This window comes from Hylobates moloch, unplaced genomic scaffold (assembly GCF_009828535.3).
Source record: "Hylobates moloch isolate HMO894 unplaced genomic scaffold, HMol_V3 SCAFFOLD_17, whole genome shotgun sequence".
In the NCBI taxonomy this organism is placed as follows: Eukaryota; Metazoa; Chordata; class Mammalia; order Primates; family Hylobatidae; genus Hylobates; species Hylobates moloch.
In genome coordinates, this window is record NW_026652292.1 from 19,983,836 (window position 1) to 20,005,436 (window position 21,601).

Sequence of the window (21,601 nt, forward strand, 5' to 3'; positions counted from 1 at the left end):
AATGACGAGTTAATGGGTGCAGGAAATCAACATGGCACATGGATACATATGTAACAAACCTGCACATTGTGCACATGTACCCTAAAACCTAAATTATAATAATAATAAAAAAAAAGAAAATGAAAACAACTATTAGGTGCTGCTCTCCTTCATGTCCCATTAAAATGATAAAAAATAATACAATTAAATAAATAAAAATTAAAATGAGACTTGGAAGAAACAAGAACGACAACATTTTAAATGCTGGGAAGCAGAAAAATAAGTGGTAATTAACAGTGTGCCCCAAATGTTGAATTCTACACAGCAATAGTAGGGAAATTTGAGAGTTACTAGAATTTGTGCTGCAGATGCTTTATAAGAAACAAGGTTGGTGATACTTAGCTCCCTGTGAAAATAGTGCTAAAGAAGAGATTGTAAGTATGTTTGAAAAACGTACATAAGAAGCACGCAAGTAGATCCCAACAGTTCTTCTCTCATTCTACTCAGCTAGGGGACTGTCTTCAACTCCCTTCCTGCCCTTACTCCTTATTGCCTACATATGCTTCAGAAGAAGGCTAAGGGTTCATTATCTTAAAGGGGGAAAAGAGTGTCTTGGACACCAGCCTTAGCTGTCAGACAGGTCTCAGCTTAATTCTGAGAACAGAATTAAGAGAAATTTACTTTCTAAAAGTTAAACCTGTACCGTTTTCCCCTATTCAATGCCTAGAACCCAACAGCTAGGTTTATATCCCAGTGTCATAAAATAGAAATCTTTTCTGGATAGTTGGATCAGCCAAGAGAAAAATAAAAACAAAACAAATAAAAACACAAATGAACAATAGAAGTCAAAAGATACAGTGAGAAAATCTTCAAGAAGGTAAAGTAAGAACACAAATAGATGGAAAGTAGGAGCCAAAAGATAAGAAAACTCAAAGAAAAGTATCTGAATAGTAGTTCCAGAAAAGGAACAGAAAATGAGACACAAAAAAGCTATCAACGACATAATTCCCAATTTATTCCTTAGAAACAAAGACATGGATTTCCAGATTAAAATGTCTCGCTAAGTGTCCTGCGTGATGGATGAAAATAGACATGCAGCAATAATCAAGACTGATAATTTCCAACCATCAGGGATCTGCCTCTGTAGTCTCTTCTCTTTCTCTATTAGACAATTATAACTACTGTCTGCATTGCTGATTTCCTGCCCTAAATTCTGCTAATAAACTTCATGTTACATTTTTCCCCTTGTAAAAATGTTTCACTGGTGGTGTTTGGGTTCTTTTCCATTGTATAACGCAGGATCTCAAAAAGTTTACCTACCATGCACCCTATTGCAGGAAACAATTAGTGAGATATGCTCCACCAAAACGAGGAAGTGAGTGAATGCAGAAGAAAATCAGAAGTTATAGGAAAAAAGGGAGAGAACACAAGAGACATATGGAAGGAATAATAACAGGATGATTATCAAAATATCACCACTGGATGAGGGAATTCTTGAGAGTAATCAAACCAGACTCAAGCTAATTAGAAAAGGCTAAGGAAGATTTCTTTAAGACTATAAAATTGGGCTGGCATATTAGCTCATGATGTCTGTAAATCCCAGCACTTTGAGAGGCTTGGATGAGAGGATCACTTGAGGCCAGGAGTTCAAGACCAGCCCGAGTAACATAGAGAGTCGCTGTCTCTACAAAATAAATAAATAAAAATAAAAAATTAGCCAGGCAAGGTGGCATGTGCCTGTAGTCCTAGCTACTCGGGAGGCTGAGACAAGAGGATCGCTTGAGCCCAGGAGTTCAGCCTGCAATGAGCTATGATTGCACCACTATACTCCAGCCTGAACCAAAGCATGACAGTGTCTCTAAAAACAAACAAACAAAAAATAGAAAGAAAAAAAGAAAGAAAGAAAAGAAATAAAGAAGGAAAGAAAGAAAGGAAAAGGAAAAGGAAAAACAGACTATAAAATTGAGAAAACAGCTAACATATTGAGATGTGGTTTACACCACTGCAGGGTGAAATTGCAGTTGTATTAAGTACATAAGAAACTCCCCCCAAATAACCATAAAGTTCAAAATTTATTAAATTGAGGGCAACCAAGGTAATGTACAGGAAAGAAAATCACATGGCTCAGCTATAAAAGTATTTGCATAGCCATTGCAATGTGTACTTTGGATGTCAATCATGCTTTGTCCTTTAGGGATAGACGGTAAATAGAAAAAGTTATCAAAAATAGGTTTAAGTGGGTGCCATAGAGCACAGGAAAAGTGTGCAGTGAAGCGGGAAGAGAGCAGATAGCTTTTATAGGGGATGGCTTTGTTTTGTAGCCTTATAAACTGTTGGACTCAAAGTTGTGCCTTTAAAACTCAAACTATAAAACATAGAAATGACAAACCAAGATAAAAACTAACTAAATTTTAAAATTACAAAGAGATGGGAGAACCCCTCCAATTGTGACGACACCTTAATTTTAGTAGGAACTTTTGATTGGATGCTTGCTAGGCAGACTCTTGGGCACTGGAAATACAGCAGTGAATAAAACAGGCAAAAATCACTGTCTTTGCAGTTTGTCTTTTCCTCAGTGATACATTGGAAAATGTGAAAGCACATCTGCCCTATAATTTTCTAACTCCAGGTTTTAGAACTTTTGCAACAGACCACAATTACCAGGCTCTGGCCACCTATTGAGTCCCTTATCCGATCACTCTCTCACAGACTCCCAATTCCAGTCAAACATCTCTCCTTATAGTCTGTGTTTTTTGTTTTCCTGGACTAGAAAGTTCTTCTCACAGATATCCCAATTGTCTCATTCATTCTAGTTTTGAGTCAATTACCATCTCGGCAGAGTGACCTCATCAATTACTATGTTTAAAGTATCTATTGTTGCTCTTCTTGGCTCTCCCCTTTCACTGCTTTATTTCTCCTTATTGCACTGAAAACACTGGATGTGATTACATTTATTTGAACATATGTTTATTGTCAGTATTTTTCTGACAGACGCTGACACACAATAGCGATAACTTTCTTCTGATTGTTTCTAAATTCATGGTGTCTAGAACAGTGTCTGGATAATAGTAAGTGCTCAATACTTATATTTAGAAGAAAAGAAGGAAGAATATAAAGGAGAAAGACAATAGAAATAACAGATTAAAATAAATCCATAATATGTTACTATAAGTACATATTTATATTTATAAAGTTATTTTACTTCCTAACCATTAATTAATACCTAAATTATTTTTAAAGATGGATATTTTAGGTAGCTTTAGGTTTGACGGTGGTCAAGAATAGATTAGTTTCTTGAACTAGGATATTTTCCAAATGTGAATACAATTACTTGAAGCAGACAGGTCAGGGGTTTTCACGACTTCAGTCATTTCTTTTAGGGTTCTGGACATATATATTCATTGAGCAGACTTTCGTTTTTATATCTTTAGTAAGAATGAAATTTGCAATGTTCTAGATCTGACATACTGAGATTTGACAGATACTTTAGAATATAGCAACACCTTATTAGCTGTGGTATAACAAATAGGTACTGAAAAGAAATATCTAGACAACTCCAAAATTCTTCTTGCCACATTACTCTTAAGGGAAGGAAAAGCTGTTAGGAGGTGCTGAATAATAATCACAGTTGAGTCACTTTCTGACACTGCTGTCTTGCATGATTTACTGAATATAACCCTTCAGATGATCTTTGGTTTCTTTTCAACTCCCAAAAGGAGATATTAATTTTTGTTGTAGTTGTTTTCTTTTAAAAAATCCGAATTTAGGCAACTTTATTGGAACGTTGGGACCTGTCACCGTTTGTGAGTCTGCAGGTACATCTGCCATGTTCTTCCACCCTGGATGCAACATTCTGAGCTACAGTCAGTTTTCTGATACCCTGCTCTCTCCAGCTGCCTCCTGCCATTACTCACAAATATGAAGTAAGAAATCATAGGGTTTTCTAAGTTTATTTATTTATGTACGTGTAGAGATGAAGTCTGTCTTTGTTGCCCAGGCTGGTCTTGAGCTCCTGGCCTCAGAAGATCCTCCCACCTCAGCCTTCCAAAGTGCTGGGATTATAGGCCTGAGCCACTGCACCCAGGCAATAGTTTTGTCTTGGTAGAGCCCATCTCCTGTGAAATGCAGCAGTGACTGTGCTAAACCGGCTGTTACAAAAGACAGCCTCAGTTTTAACAGAAATACAAGCTACGGCAATCCTGTTATTTTCTGGGGAGACTGCTCATATAAACACCGGCAACATCACCGCATGCATTAGAAAACCTGGGGTGCTGCAGGTCTGCAATGCTGCTGCCAATTAGAACATCATAATGGGAAAGAGGGGTTTAAAAAATAGGCCCAAACAGGGAAGAGTTAAACTGAGAAGCTTTCTGCCAAAGATCTCCTGTGTGTGTACAGGGAGTGGGCGGCAGCACAAAGCCAGTGACTCAGTTGGGAAAGGAAAGGAGAATGGGAGATGATTTTCTCACTAACCTTAAGAGCAGTGGGTAGGATTTAAGTAGGTACTATCTGTGAAACTGCAAAGCAAGCACATAAAATACAATTTGCTCCTATGTTGGCAAAGGGAGGGGCCTGCAGGTGGGCACAGGGATAATCTGTATCATGCCATGGATGCCTGATGGAAACAGTTTTAGACAAGCATATGATTGCCACAACCAATTTGAAGTTGAAAGTAAAATATGATTAGTCTGTCTCTGGGAGTTCCTGTCCCAGCTCTACCCCGGTAGCTAAGCAAAGAATACCCAGTTGCTTGCATCCTTACCAAAATCCTAGAGCCAGCTCTAGGGCAAGATATTGGTAGAAATAGGATTCAGGATAAAACTGCTGCTGCTCTACCTGGCTTGGAATTTCATTTTTACATTTTAGTAGCAGATTCCAGTGTCTCTCCCTTAAATAAAATGAAAGATTATCTCCTCACTGTACCTCACTTTTCTCTGTTTTAAATGGACATAATAATTGGGATGCTCTGATATTCGAGGGCGTTTATACATGCCTTCAGCTCAGAAGAATGCCCAGTACATTGCAACTGATCCAGCTATGTGAAAGCTATAACTATTATCTATCCCCTACCCTGGCTTGTTGAGAAAATGGACAATTTCTTTGTGCTGCTCTGATGGCAGGCTTTATGGTATTTAGGTTGAGGAAAGGTAGCGATAAAAGTCTGCAAAGCTAAGAGGCTTTTCAGTTATTTTACCGAATAAAGAGGTAGTTGGTTAACAGTAGAATTATAGCTGGGACAATAGGGAAAGAGAAGAATGATTAGTGTGGCTGCCAGAGCAATTGGGAATTTGGAGAGAAACTGAGTTTAAAGAGAATTCTTAGAAAGTTCTGTGACACAATATAAATAAATACATAATAGATATGTAAGTAGTATTGCACAGCAAACAAATGATGCACTCACATGTGTGAGTAGGAATGAGATCATCCTGAAGAAGTCCTTAAAAACGAATTCTAAAAGGCACCTATATAAAGTATCTTTGTCATTCTAGGCCACTTCATTTCTTTACAGAAAAATATGATGAATACTTAAAAAGAAACAAAAATTTCTACAAATTGATGGTTGGGGTATAATTTGGTAGAACCACTGTAGAAAATAGTTGGGGATTACCTTGTAAGGTTGAATATATGTGTCGTCTGTGACCCAGTGGTCCCACCCATCAGTGTATGTCTTAGAGAATTGCTTTCATAACTGTACAAGAATATCTAAGGTCTTTATCATCAGCACTGAACATAGTCACAAGCCAGAGGTTGCGCCAGACATGCACAGCTGTGTCTTTAGCCACTGTGTTCCATGCACTGGCAACAGCATATACAGCATCCTTCACACTAAACTCCTTTTGAAAACCTTCCACACCCACTTCTTTTCACTGCTCCTAGCATGCTATTCAATAAAGTGTTTTTATATTTACTCCTCATTCACCTAAGCATAAAAAAAAAAGAAAGTTCTGTGACAGCAATTGTAACTGCAATTGTCAGGACAATGTTATGTAACAAATACACGCAAACTCGTTTTAAAAACTACAATAGGCAATTATTCTTATGCTCTGGGTCCTGCTGACTTAAACTGGGCTCTTTTGCAGAGCTATGTTTCAATCTGTGAGTCCAGCTGTGCGTGGCTGCTCTGCATGGGTTGGGCCAAGATCTCATCCATTTGTCTTCATTCTGGGGTTGATGTTGATAATAAATATCTTTATTTTCTCCAGAAGCTCTCTCCAAGGCATTTACAGACACGTAAAAAGAAAAATGCACTGAACACACATATTTCAAGCCTCTGTTTGGGTCATATCTCTTAATATCTCATTGACCAAAGCAAGTCACATCATCAAACCCCACATCAGAAAGCAGAGAGGCACTTCTGGGTGCAGCAGAAGTGGCAATGTCACATAGAAAAGGGCACAAAAGCAGGAAGGCGTGCTCATCTTCAATACAGTGTCGTTCTGCCCTCTCCTCTGTCACTGACAATTCCCCAGAAAAGGCAATTATTGTTCTTCAGACTTTTGGATCAGATTTTGGTGTTGGCTGGTGGTTTGCTCACTTAATATGAATGCTTGTGAGATCTTCCCCAACTTGAGAGCAGGGTACGCATGAGAGTGTAAAAAAAAAAAATCATTTATTTGGATTTCCCCAGGATTTCTCTCTGATTTAATAGCGTTCTGGAGCTCAGTATTTGAGAATTATCTTTTTTTCCTTTGTTTCTGTTTTTTGAATTCTCTTCTTATAACAAATAAACCAAACAAAAACATTAAAGAAAAGCTCCTCTTCCATTGTTTAATAATTTAGACTGCACCTGTCTGCACATCCCACAGCCCAAGCTTCTAGAGAAGCCTTTATGCCGTGATTCCAATGTCTTCTGTTCCTGTGTCTGTCTACCAAATCTGGGAGTTGTGGCACCTCCAGTAATGATTATTAACAACATTGAAGGCTTCATTAATACCTCTGAGACTATATTATAATTATGCTTGTTTTTTACCCCTTTTATTTTAATGCCCTGTAGGGCATGCACTAGACCAGGGGCTACCTCAAACCCTTGCCAGCAGCCTCTGCTGAGATGCATGCAGGTAAATCTGAACTATCTCCAAGAAAACAGAAAGATAATTTTATGACCTTTTTATTTGGCACAGAATTTTGCATTGTTCATTAGTGGGAAATGTAACGAGTTGTCACATATTACAATTAGAATAAAAAAATGAATAGGCAGGTACAATAAAATACTAGTTCTTACAACTCTGAATTTCTCAAACCAACTACATTTCACCTTCTACGTAACAATGATGATAACACAAATACTAATAAAATTTGGGGCCGGTAATATGCCTTTCAATACTCTATTTTCAGAAATAAGGACAATTAATGATGCAAAATAAACATCATAAAAATCTACCACAATTTTAGGTTCGCCTCCTTAGAGAGACATGTGTAAACCCAAAAACTGGCAAGAGATAATTTCAGAATAAAGGACAATTTAACTATATGAAAAAAAGACATGGCTTTGTCCTGATATTTTTGCATTTTGTCACTCATTGATGATAACATCATCATAGACTGGAACCTACAAACCAATATCTTAAATATCTGCACCTGTAACCCATCCATTTCAAGAGCTAGTTGATGGGCATGGAATTCCAAATGCTATGGAGATCAAATTGAAATTTCCTTTGGTCATGGAGAGAAAATAGCTGTTTTTGACAGAGAACTAGAGGGTTCCAGTTGAGAAACATCTATGCTTCTCAACTATTGTACTATCCACAGGAGTTTGCTTAGCAGTCATTCCCCATTTAGCACTCAGGCCACCACTTATCTAAATGAGTTGCCATGTGGAAAATGTGTATGTATTTGCAAACAGAGCATCCCACATGCATTATTCAGAAATCTTCTGGCTACAAGTGATAGAAAATCAACTCAAATTGCCTTAAGGGGAAAAGGGCCTTTATTGACTCACATAACAAAAAAGTCAACAACAGCCTAGCATCAAGGACATCAAATTCAGAGGCTCCAAGGATGTCATTGGGACCCATGCTTTTGATCTCAGAGCTCTGTTTTCATGTGTGGTGCCTCATTTCTTAGACAGTGACGCCGCACCTGCCAGAAGCTTCAGTTTCACATGTTTTCTCCCAGCCACCGTAAAAGAAAGAAACTGTCCCTTTCTTGCAAGATCGTGCTAATGTATGTCCTGTAATTGGAACTCATTGACCAGAAATAGTTTGGCATGGGTCTCATGGCATCCTTGAATTTGCAGTGGGTTGGCCAAATCTGCTTTACCTGAGGAGCTGATGCTACTGTGACCTACAGCAAAAGAAGTGGGAAAATGTCAAGGAGAGGTATTTTCCAAGAGGAAAGTAGGATTTATCTTTTGTTAATTGTTTTTTTGTTTATCAAAAGAATCAGTAGAGAATGCTGGGATGCTGGACAGGCCAAAACACAGATTCCACCACACCAAGAAACCTCATTCCATAAACCACTTACTAAGGTTTATGTACAACAAAAGCCATCCCTTCTTCTGTGCTGGGAAGAAGCCATTAATTGTCCTCATGTGTTTGTTCTTCCAGAGGCCTCAATAACTCAGATCCCAGAGGGTAAGGGAGCTAGAGGATTCAACAATACAAAGCCAATTAGCAACTTCTGTCTCTGGAATGAAAATGCTCTCTAGTGATGGTTTTGAAGGCCTTAGCCTTGTTAAGTGAAACTGCCTAATAATAAGCCTTGTAGTGTTTCAAAGAAATTATTTTGCAAAGTTAATTTACAAGAAATAAAAATAACATATGTTCTGTCTTCCCCAATGAAAGCATTAAATTTACTTCCTTAAAAGGTCCCCAGACAGAGATAGTGGCTGTTTCTCTCCATTGATGGCCATTACGTTATTTATTTAAGCTTAACAAGTTCTTAGAGAAACACTGAGCTTCTCATTAAAGTCATAACCTAAATTGTGGTATACAGAAGAAGTAACAAATCCCAATACAGCCTATAAAAATAAAATAATTCTCAGACTGTAAATTAGAGGTCAGACTCATTACTTATTTTTAAGTATTTACTATAATTCTTACTATTATTGATCACTTTTACTTTTTATTATTGATGACTTTTACTTAAGGTTTAATTAGAGGATTAAAAGGTGAAGGGCTACTATACTAAATAATACTACAATATTATTGATAATGGTTTTTATTTACTATTATGAAGAAGATACTATATATGAAGTATATTTTAGGAGATGTAGATAGATAATTAAACATGATTAAAGTCATATATAGTTTATATTCTGTGAGTTTCCTTATAAGAATTCATAAAATATTATTGAAATATATGAACTAAGGATGCATGACATTTTAACCTTGACATAGTTTATTATAAACACGCAGTTATAATTGTATTTCTTGAGGAATACATGTATGTGTTTGTCCTTTAGTTTTCACAGCTTGAAAAATGGGAGTCAAATTATTTTTATATAAAATGATATTTAATTCATCAAAAATTAATTCTCTTGTAGTACATTCAAATTTTATTTTTAGGCTTAATTCAACTTTATTTTTTTTGTTTTCCTATTAAAAAGTTTATAACATTTGTGATTGTATTAGATTTGTTTGGAATGTGATGGTTATATTATGTAAGTTGAACAACTTTAAGTATTCCAGTTTCAAAATCATGACAAACTATTGCCTGAGGAAACTTGGAAGCTTATAAAGAGAAACGAGTTAGGACAGTTTTTTTGGTTGGTTTGTGTGTTTTACAGTTCTCACTGTAAAAATCAGAAGAGAAAAAGAGAGAAAGACTACTTCTAATAGTTTTTAAAATTAGTTTCTAGATGTTCTAAGAGAAAATTAAGAATCAAACTGTGTGATTTTGAGATAGCCAGTTTTGACACTTTTGATCTTAGTAAATAGTAGGTAAAATGAATATGATATTTAAAACCAGAAACATAGTGTGCTTTCTGAATGAAAACAAAATGAGAAACAGAATGGAAATGGACTGGAAAATTGTTAAGCAACTTTTTTTTTTTTTTTTCCAACGGACTTACATAACTCTTAATCTTATCCATCGCCTTCACATTCAGTCAGGTCACTTCAAAAAGTCCTTACATAACGAGACTTTAAATGGAACTCCTGCTTTCTTGGGAGAGAAAGACTGAAGTCTAAAGCTGAGAATAAAAGATATCAAACTCCTTACATTTAGAAAGGCCTTCAGCCACTAAGGAGAGGTTTGCCCAAGGGTGATCCAAAACCAGCCTGCCACACATGAGCCAGTAGCCACTCCAGATTATCTGAAGAAAAAATATTTTTGGGCATGTCAATAGGAAGAATGCCTTGAAGGCAGCAGTTGTTAACTTTGACTAGACAGTAGAATCATTCAAGATGCCCGGTCCACACCCTAAACATGACATCCCAATTCTGGGCATGGGGCACAGGCAAGCAAGGTAGGTCAGGTAATTTCTTTTTCGTCAGTTTTTGCACAAAAAGGCAGAGTTAAATTTTGAGTAATATTTTTAGGTTTTATGGCCGGCTCTGGGGAGAAAGGGTTCTGGTTTCTTTTTTGTTGTTTTTGAGACAGTCTCACTCTGTCACCCAAGCTGGAGTGCAGTGGCCTGATCTCTACTCATTGCAGCCTCCACCTCCTGGGTTCAAGCAATTCTTGAGCCTCAGCCTCCCAAGAAGCTGGGATTATAGGCATGTGCCACCACACTGGGCTAATTTTTGCATTTTTAGTAGAGATATGATTTTACCATGTTGGCCAGACTGATCTCAAACTCCTGACCTCATGTGATCTGCCGGCTTTGGCCTCCCAAAGTGCTAGGATTACAGACATGAGCCACCAAGCCCGGCCAGGTTCTGGTTTCTATGATTCATTTTAGGGAAGATGGATTCTAGTTTCTGTGGCTAATCTTGGACAAGAACGGGACAGAGAGACAGGAGGACAGAAGAAGGTCAAAGAAAAACTATTGGTTCTGAGATCTTCATTTTAGAGTAGTTGTGTTCTGAGTTCCCACATATTTAAGCCATTACAATAATCATCACAATTTTTTTTCATTAAATACTTTTACATTTACATTTCTTTCTTGTGATCATTTTGGATTTTTAGGAAATTTTGGAGAAATGATATACGTGTGTCTTCTGGGAAAGAAAAAGAGAGTTCACATAATATGTAAAAGTAAACAAGTTTCTGTCCGGGTGCTTAATTCACAAATTTTCCTTCAGTAACTTCATATGTTTTGTGCAGAATCAAAATCCTACTTTCATTAGCATAGCTTATTTTATAAATCAATTTATTTTTAACATTAATCACACATATATAAAATATTATACATATATTAATCAGAAGACTAGAGACATTGTTTCATACGTTGTGGGGTTTGGTTGTTGTTGTTGTGTTTTGTTTTGAGACAGGGTCTTGCTCTGTCAACCAGGCTGGAGTGCACTGAAATGATCACAGCTCACAGCAGCCTTGACCTCCTGAGCACAAGTGAGCCTCCCACATCAGCCTCCCAAGTAGTCCTTGTAATGGGACTACAGGTATGCACCACCATACCCAGCTAATATTTTAATTTTTGGAGAGATAGGAGTCTCACTATGTTTCCCAGACTGGCCTCAAACTCCTGGACCCAAGTGACCTTCCTGCCTCAGCCTCCCAAAATGCTGGGTTTACAGGCTTGACACACCATGCCCAGCCCTGTTTCGTACTTTGAAAGTATAGCTTCTCAGTGTTTCATATTGGTCCTTTTGATGTCAGAAAGGACTACAAATTCTGTCAAACAGCGTAAGTCCTCAACATACACTAAGGCATTATTGCTTTCATTTTCAGTCTCCTAAGATGGCATAGACACTGTCAATACTTTATAAGAAATCCACACTGAAAGGGGCTTTTGGCGTGAAAAACCTGAGACGGAATGACAGAATCCTTTTGCTTTTCTCTTCAATGGAATATTTGCTATTCATCTTCTACATGCAAAGTACTGTGAGAGGATATTGAATAGTCTATATCCAATAAGGTTGAAAGTCAAGAGAGTAACAAAATTAAGGCAGGAATAATAGATGATTTAACTGAGGAGCAGGCAACAATTTTCAGGAACACAGAGAGGAACCGATTGTATCAAACATGGTTTTTACAGAAATATATCTACAAGTCATATGTATCCTATGTTTTATATACATATATACACACATACATACAGTGTATATATACATATGTACATACCCATACAAAGAGAGAGAGATGGGAGAGAGGTTTTATTGAATTGGCTCTTGTGATTATGACACTGGCAAGTCTGAAATCTATAGGGTAACCCAGGAGGCTGAAAACTCAGGCACGAGTTGATTCTGCAGTTTTCAGGCCAATTTTCTTTCGTGTCAGGAAACCTCAATTTTTGCCCTTATAACTTGAACTGATTGGATAAAGCCACCCACATTATTGAAGAAAATCTCCTTTACTTAAAGTCAACTGTTAATGGATGTTAACTACATCTGTAAAACATCTTCACAGTAACACCTCAATTAGTGTTTAAATAACTAGGTACCTTAGCAAAGTTCTGACATAAAATTAATCATGACAAGAAATTCCAAGTTGGATGTGTGGTTGAAATGAGTATTTGTTTAAATAGTATGATATATTTGAACTGTATGATTAGTTTGACAAAGACTGACAAATGCAGACAGAATGTGAGAGATGAGGCAAGACAGACTGTGCCTTGCTGGGCTAGGATTAGCCAGTGTAGAGAGAATGAACCAAGGCAGAAACCTAGAAACGAAGGTTAATTCAGCCTAGGAAGGACCTGAAAAGTTATTGGTTTTCCTAAAAGCAACCAGTAGTCCTGAGAGATTTTCAGCAAAAAGTAACATAATTAGAATCTGTCTTCTGAAAGTATAAATCTGATCTTATTATTTTATAGCACAGGTTGAACAACAGGCTAGACATTAGTAGGGGCTGGGGTCAAAGGTTATATTTACATTAAAATTGAGAAATTATATGTAGCAGAATAACAACTAGTGGTTTTTAGTAGTATGTAGAGGAGAAGGAAGGCATGAGAAAACAAACAAAAAAACTCAGGAAGCGAACTGTAAGGTTTGACCCATTAGATAAGGAGGAAGGTAAAGATAAATACAAGAATTTAAAAAGGAACACAGTGACCTAACTATGGGGCAAGTTAAGAATAGGCACAAGTGTAAGGCATTTGGAGATCACATTAGTACATTCATTTCTGATAAGATTGGTACTGGAGAATGTAGATTATACATGCAGATAGTAAGGGTTTTGGGTTTGAAATGCCAGATTTAAACAGCTTTGTCCATCAGCAGATAGACTGGGTCACAAACCCTGCTGTTATTTCTCTTCCCCAGATTACCAAGCCTACCAACCAGTGGAGGGGCACACCCCTTACTTGGGATGGGGAAAATGAGTAATGGTGTAGGGTATGGAGGGAGGTCATGGCCAAGAAAACAGCAGGAGGAAAAAAGACAAATTACGCTCCATCCACTAAGCCTTGGGTACACCGGTTTCCGATCATTTGTGCTGTGTGTGTGTGTGTGTGTGTGTGTGTGTGTTCATGTATTAAAAGAAGTGAACAATATAAGGGTTAGGAAAGGAAAAAAAATAAAAGACCTAGAGGGAGGGGTAGAAAACAAGGCCTTCATACTTTTAATTAGCAAAAATATATAAACAACAAAGTATGTGTCATACTGCTTCATAATAAAAAAGTGATTTTCTCCTCTGTGCCAATGGATCTGATTCATGCTTCCATATTTTCTTATTTCTCCACCTATTCAATACATATTTTTGAACATCTATAAGTACCAGGCTTGAGTGATACTGGGCCCTAAGACAATTATAATAATAATGCCGACAACAACACACCAATAATAATAATTACAACTATGTAAGTATTCTATCTTCAAGGAATTTAGATAGACAAGCCATATAGCCACATAAATAAAATTATCTTTGTCTCCCATAAACTTAGCAGTTAGTGTTATAGTATCTGGTAATTAGGAACTTAAGGTAAGTTTCGTGTTTATTGAATGAGTTGGACACAGGAAGGTCAAAATTATGGGAAACTTTTACTTGCTTCTACTCCAGTGTCTTCAAATAAGCTCCACTGAAACATTTTTCTGTCTTTGCATTAAAATTTCAGCAGATCAAATGAATCTTCTTTGTGGAATTCCAAAGTTTCCCATTGTCAAAACTTCACTTTCACTTTTTCCATTTTTTTTCCCTTGGCAGATTAGGCCTATTGGAAGCCAGCTTTGGGAAAGGAGGAAGAACATTATTTACTTCTGCAGTCTTCCTCACCCCACCAAACACCATTTCTCCTCCCCTAGTAAGTGACATCTGCTTCCATTCCCTCCAAAGTTGGGACTGGAGTGGCCTGGAGTGGCTGGTGGATTGAAGAAAAAAGGCCAAGTTTGACGGGAGCATGTAATCGTAGTTTTAATTGATGCTCTCTGGATGCAGCTAACACAGAGTCTAAGGAATGTGTCTCTTAGTGGGCTCCTGGGAGATACCCCACTAGGCATTTTGGCTCATTCTGTGGGCCAGGCAAGGCTTCATTTTGTTAGCGTTTGCTTCAGTGAGTTTCACTCACATAGTCTCTCTCTATCTGTGGACATTCTTAGTAAATAAAATCTCTTGAAAACAGCTGATGGACAGCTCCATTTTAGAAGGACCAGCACCTGGCTCTTAGGCAGTGGCAGTGCCTTTATCTTGCAGTTAGTGGTCATAGAGGTGCCTTCTGCTACACCTTTCCCTCCTCTCCCTCTCTAGGCCCCCTTTCTGGTCCTCTCACCTTTAATATTTTTCAGGTGTGGTTTAAGTACTGAACTCTCTGAACTTGAAGCTCCTCAATATACCAGTCATCTTTCCTAAGCTTCCCAAAGCCTTTCATTTGGCTTGAGGGACATGGGGAGACAAAGAGAAGAGCTGGCATGTGGCACGAATGGGCTCTGACCTGGCCACACATGGGAATCCCCTGGGAGCCTCAAAAACTCCCAATGCCTGTGCCCCATGCCCAGTATTGGGATGTCATGTTTATGGTGTGGACGGGGCATCTTGAATGATTCTACTGTCTAGACAAAGTTACTACAGTTTTATTTGCAAGCTACTGCAGCTCTGAAGTGGTCATTATATAAAAATTACCAGTTAAAACTAATTAATCTTCCTTTGACAATTTCAAGATGTTTCTGTTACATTCTTAGCTCCTCAGGGAGTTTTCATTCATGTTTACCTTTATGCCTGTAAATTGCAATTACTTTCAGCACTAGACATGGAGAGAAAATCAAGTCTAGTGTATCTTTATTTTCTATGTGATGAAACTAACAAGTGTTCTCTGTAAGAAAATATTAGGTTTGAGAATAGGTAAAATAGAGTGCTGAACGTCCTTTCAATGAAACGCTGAAGCACCCTATGGGATGTGGAACTGTCTGGTTAGGCTATTTAAAAAAACTGTGGAAATACAAACAAATTTACAGAAAATAGATAGTAATGCAAATATTTCTTGTCCATAGGAATGCAAATTATTTATGGTTGGTAGAATACTATTGATTATTTCCCTGTGGAAAGACTTGATTTTCAAATTCATTTGAACATTGCTTTACTGCATATAAATGTATGTGTCTTTGCTTTCTCCTTTGTATCAGTTGTAACATCTTTCTGGTTCCCTCTTCAATATTAAGATAAATCAAATCTTTAACACATATACTTTTTAGCTTTACATTAAAGTCACAGTGTTATCTTTTTGTTAAAACTGCCCCTTTAATATCTTTAAGATACATTTTTCTATATAGTATGAAAGTAAATATGTATTGCTAATAATATATATATGCTGATACACAGTGCTATTTTTAAAAGATTTTTCAAATGTTTCACTGTTCCTTAAAAATGCTTATAAATTAGTATTTTATAGTGTTATTTTATTATTAATCACAGCACACTGAAAATCCAGTTTATTTTATCCAGTTTCCAATATGCATTTAAGTGTGTATTGTAATTAAAATAATTTCAATTTCTCATTAAGATAATTCCTATTCAGATGTTACAATTAGGTTCTTCTATTCCAAAGCATATTTGTGTCTAAAAATCCTTTTTTTTTCAGCGAAGTATTTGTATTGGTCCATTCTCATGCTGCTAATAAAGACATACCCGAGGCTAGGTAATTTACAAAGGAAAAAGGTTTAATTGACTCACACACAGTTCAGCACAGTTGGGGAGGCCTCAGGAAATTTACAATCATGGTAGAAGGCAAAGGGGAAGCAAGGCACCTTCTTCACAAGGTGCCAGGAAGGAGAAGTGCAAGCTAGCAAGCTAGAGAAAACTGCCGAGGCATACAAAACCATCAGCTCTCTAAGACTCATTCATTATCACAAGAACGGCATGAAGTAAACTGTCACCCGTGATTCAATTACCTCCACTTGGTCCCACTCTTGACACATGGTGATTATGGGGATTACGATTCAAGTTGAGTTTTGGGTGGGAACACAGAACGATATCATTTGAAAACATTTTTGGTATAAATTATACCATCGTATTGTCATATATCTAAATTCAGATGGGAAATGCATAATTATTCAAATTAAAATTGTATAAATGTAATTCTTATTTCCTTATTATCAATATCTCTAATGTATATTCTATATACTTTTCAGTTTTACAAAGTCATATTGACAGAGACACATCTAAATTAGATGCTTGAAAAGTAAAATTTTCAACTTGTTGCCTACAAGTAATGCAAATTTCACTTGATTGCTCCTTTTAAATGTCAAATTTGACTAAAATACCATTAAACCAATATGATAACTGATATAAATACAGATGGACTGATAATAACTGCAATGTCTCAAAGTATTTACAAATTTTAAAAAATGCTGTTGTCTGGTCAAAGCTCATTTATTTTCAAATGTAGGGATGATTTTATTTTAAGTGGCTTTCATTTACAAAATAACAATGTTTTACACAACTGAGCCATTTTCCTCATTCAGTTCTCTCTTGGTATTGCTTATGCAGAAATATTTGATCAAATTTACTTGTTGTATTGTATTATAAAATATTATGTACCAAAACTCAAAGATTCAAATAGATAATTTAGTTGTAACCCTATTGTTTTTTTTTTTTTCCTTTACCCTTTAGGAAATTTAAACTTTTTTATCGGACACAAAACCCAACATGTTAATGCTTCAATTCCACTTATGAAATGCCATTATTTCATAGGCTGCCTATTCACCCTCCACTTCTTTCATGCGAATTCTTTTTCCTTTCTCTCAAAAACGTTATTTCGTTTGCACAGTCTGTCCTCAGTTTCGCAGGCCAACCCCTAGCCATGTGCAATATTTATTCTGACCATTAGATGTCACCAATCTCTTTGTAAGAGCAGCTGTAGATAGACTTGATTCCCGGAGAAACAGACTGATAAATACATAATTTATTAAATCTAAAAGTCAACACTATCTGTGAAGAATCATTTAGATGCATTAAAAAATTAATTAATATTGTATTTACTATTTAAAGATCATGATAAGCCTGCCACATGAGGATTCAGCATTGACAAACCTTCTCATTGTCAGAGTTTGACAGAGTTCTAATGTCAGTGATGCTAAATGACTTCCCTTCAAATATTTAAGAATAGAAAAAATTTCTATATCTACCACTCTCTTGATGTTTCCAGTGATAATATTAAGAAAAATGTCTTCATGCCTATTTTGTAAGAAATAAATGAGAAAATAATGAATATAAATTATTCATTTTACTTTCTTATTTCATTTTTAGTAATATTATGACATATATTATTTTAAATCTATAATTATGGATAGAGATAAACGACATTCATTCATTCACCCATTCAGTCTCTAATTTATTCTTTGCTACAACAAATATTTATAGAGACCAACAATGTCCAGGTACTGTTTTAGAAAATTGGGATACATCCATGAATAAAGCAAAGCAGACAGATACCCCAACCTTGATGAGACATCATGCGAGCAGACATGTAATGTGAAACACTTTACCAATTACAATAAATAGAAGGACTTGGACAGAAAAAAGTGGCTTGCCTATAAAGTCAGATATCTTCGCTCTATCAGAAGCCTCAGATGAATGTAAGTTACTTTGAATGACTCTGGAACATCATTCTCAGCGAAGTAACACAAGAACAGAAAATCAAACACTGCATGTTCTCACTGATAAGTGGGAGTTGAACAATGAGAACCCATGGACAAAGGGAGGGGAACATCACACACTGGGGCCTGTTGGGGGGTGGGGGCCAGGGGAGGGAAAGCATTAGGATAAATACGTAATGTATATGATGGGTTGATGGGTGCAGCAAACCACCATGGCACATGTATACCTATGTAACCTGCACATTCTGCACATGTACCACAGAACTTCAAGCATAATAATAATAATATTAATCTTCAAAGCCAATATAGCCATTTTGTGACTTGGCTTAAGAAACCATTCAGAGAAACAATGTGACATCTTCGGATGCTGTTGTCACAAAATTGAGGTTGTTCATTGCATTCACTCCTACAATTTTATTTCGTTTTTCTGAACCTTCAACAACCCAAAAACATTTAGGAAAGTAACTGAGTGAAACAGGAATAGTAGTGAGGCAAAGAAAGAAGAATCATGAATGTTTAGATAGTCAAATCTGCTTCAGTAATAGAAAACCTCCTCTGCAGCAGATGCTTGGAAACCACAGATTTTTTCTCAATTCTACATCTGCCGCTCACATTTTAGGAAGCAGTTACATACAGAAAAACCTTTTCCTCTAAAGCATTAAAATTGTCATCTCTCTTCTGTGTCTGTCCTTGAGGGACATAAGATTGATCAATGCATTTGTTGAGGACTTTGTTCTTAGGAAATGTGAGAATAAATAAAAGAAATAAAAAAGACACAAGTCATGATGTTGCCCCACATATTAGAAGCACAGAATTATATGGCTATGAGTGGCATGATCCTAAATATTTTTAAGCCTTAAAATCATAAATGAGGTCAATGTATTTATGCTTAGCCTTATCTATATACTTGTCATAATGTCAAGATACGTTTAGCAAGGATGGTCCTTCATCTTCTCCATCTAGTCCTGAAACTAATCTGTTTAGCTTATTCCTACAAGGAAGTAGATTTGCTCTTTTTTTGAATTTGACTTAGTTCCTTTTAAAACAATTTTTTTTCTGTCTTCCTTTATTTGCTACTGATGGTTGCTCTATTCTTTCTAACCCAAACTATATAGCGCTTGAGTCAAATGTTAGAGACCATTACCATCCCATCTGTATAACTCCTTTTTGAATTCATGAAAGCAACTTCTGCGAGTCACAGCAACGTTTACTGGAGTCAGTCCAATGACCAGATGAAAAAGAAAGACAATCCTTTCTGTTCTCATGCCTTTTTGTCTCTTAGATATGATGGGGAAGAATCTGACACTACAAATTTCCTTCTGTGCAGTATGAACTGAAGTTCTATCTATCTGTGTATTCTACTGACTTGAAAATGAACAAAGTCTATCTCAGAAACCTTGGGGCCATCAGGAGAGACATGGAAGACTGTTCAAAATGTTTTTCTGTGTTAAACTGCTGGCCTTCCCCTCCTTTGTCATCGGCTAATTTTAACATGTCCATTTCTTTGCATTGCCTCAAACTAGCTAACTCACTGTCAAAGCTTCAAATTGTTTCTTAACATAAAAATCCACAAATCTTTTCATACAACGAATACCTGCTTGACTGGTTATAGTAACTTCTTTTACCATGGGGGTGTCCAACGTTGACAGCTTTGTCAAATAAGGCAGAAAAGTCTCTGTGATTTCCACTCCCTGAGTAACCACTGATTTACTACATTTGGTATCATTTGCCCATAGTTCTGAAATAGCTTACACAAATACTAGTGTAAATATAATCCTCAAACTGAAAACTCTTTAGAAGAATATATTTGTTTATTTCTCTCTTTATACACAGGAACATATTTATAAAAGATTATCATAGAATTTCAGAGTACAGGATCATATAAGAAGCATCTAAGAACCAGTGAATAAATGTTTGCTACAAGAGGACTGTTAGGAAAAAATGAGAAATCTCATTTAGAATAAATTCAGATGAGCCTTGCTTCTCAAAGGCTAAAATTATTTCCTTTACAAAAATGCTGAATTATGGGTCATCAAACCTACATCTGCTTACCAAAAATATTATTGAACATGCAATAAATATGCTGACCTCTAAACTTTCTCATAATATGTAGTCAAGAATTCTTGATTATACACGAGGTCAATTCTCTCTTGCAAGAAAGTGCTCAGGTGAAGGTAGATGATATGAACATAATTCAAATTGAATAATATCATCTACAAGCCTCATACAGACATACATATGTAGACAGAAATATGGTTTACTAGAAAAAATAAATCTTTCTTTGCATGCAGATCAGTTACCTGCAATTCACCCTATTCCCTTATTTTTCTTTTTTAAAGATCCACTTATGGGCTTCCAGAGAGCCTAAGGAATAGAAAAGATGCCTTGGATTTCTCTATCAGGATAATACTACCTTTTTCTCTGCCAGTACAAGGTTGATAATTATCTCTACAATATCTTGTCTACATCATACTCCTCTTTTTGAGTTAAATCAGGCTAATAATAAATACAAGAAGAAAAAGGATGTGTGTATATATGTGTATGTGTGTGTATATATATGGAGAGAGAGAGAGAGGAGCACACACCCACATACACACTCCTCAAGAGGTCAATTTAAACACATATTTAAGCAAAGACTGTGTTTTATAATTTCAACATTGCCACTTTAAATTTTTCTTGTTGTTTTAATGCAATAAAGTTTTAACTTCCAATCTATACTATAATGGTGGTGAATAATAATACAGCTGAGTTACGTTATGTGAATTAAGAAATTTTGAGATTAGAAAGGACATTCCAAGTAATCAAATTCAAATTTCTATTCAATGCAAAAATCTTTTAAAAAAGATTTTGAGAAGCAATCTCCAACATTTGTACAAACACATGAACAAGTTACCCTGTCTCTCATGTGTGTGGGTGTGTGTGTATACAATCACAAATATATAATTAACTTTTATTGAACCCTTGTAAATGTTAGTTTTTAATTACACTGACCTGAGATCTTTCCCATATTTACAACTCCACCCCTACCACATCTCAGCTAGTTTCTTCTGTGTTTTCCTAGTATACCTTGCTTTGTTTCTCAGAGCAAAACTAAATAGTATAATGTTCCTTCCAACCCTTCAAATACCTCAAGGCATCTGTTATGTTTCTTTATGCTCCCCATGTCTTCTATGAGCTGGATTGTTTCTGATTCCTGCAGTGATTCCAGAGAAAATACAGCAGTCTTTCTAGCATATCCATGCCTATAAATCTTCATTTAAAACTTGATAATTCTATTATTTTTAATAAGTTTTGGGTGTGCTTCAAAGAGGGATAGGTAAGTCATATGGATCTTGGTATAATTTTTAACCATTACAATGCTTTTTGTTTTCTATGAAAGCATTTCTCACAGTCTTGGGTTGGACTTTAGATCAGTTTTTTAAAATCACCATTGACAGGAATAAATCAAAATTTCTCTTTTGCAGATTGAAGACATAGGGTAAATTATTGGAACATGCAGATATATTACTAGCACTTATGTTATATTGGATGCATAC

General features: G+C 36.2%; 1 protein-coding gene across 2 annotated transcripts in view; it reads right to left on the minus strand.

The window, feature by feature from the left end:
* The window catches only part of CDH12 (cadherin 12), a 1,061,064-nt gene that overhangs the window by 155,748 nt on the left and 883,715 nt on the right, over positions 1 to 21,601 (minus strand). The window lies entirely within an intron of this gene.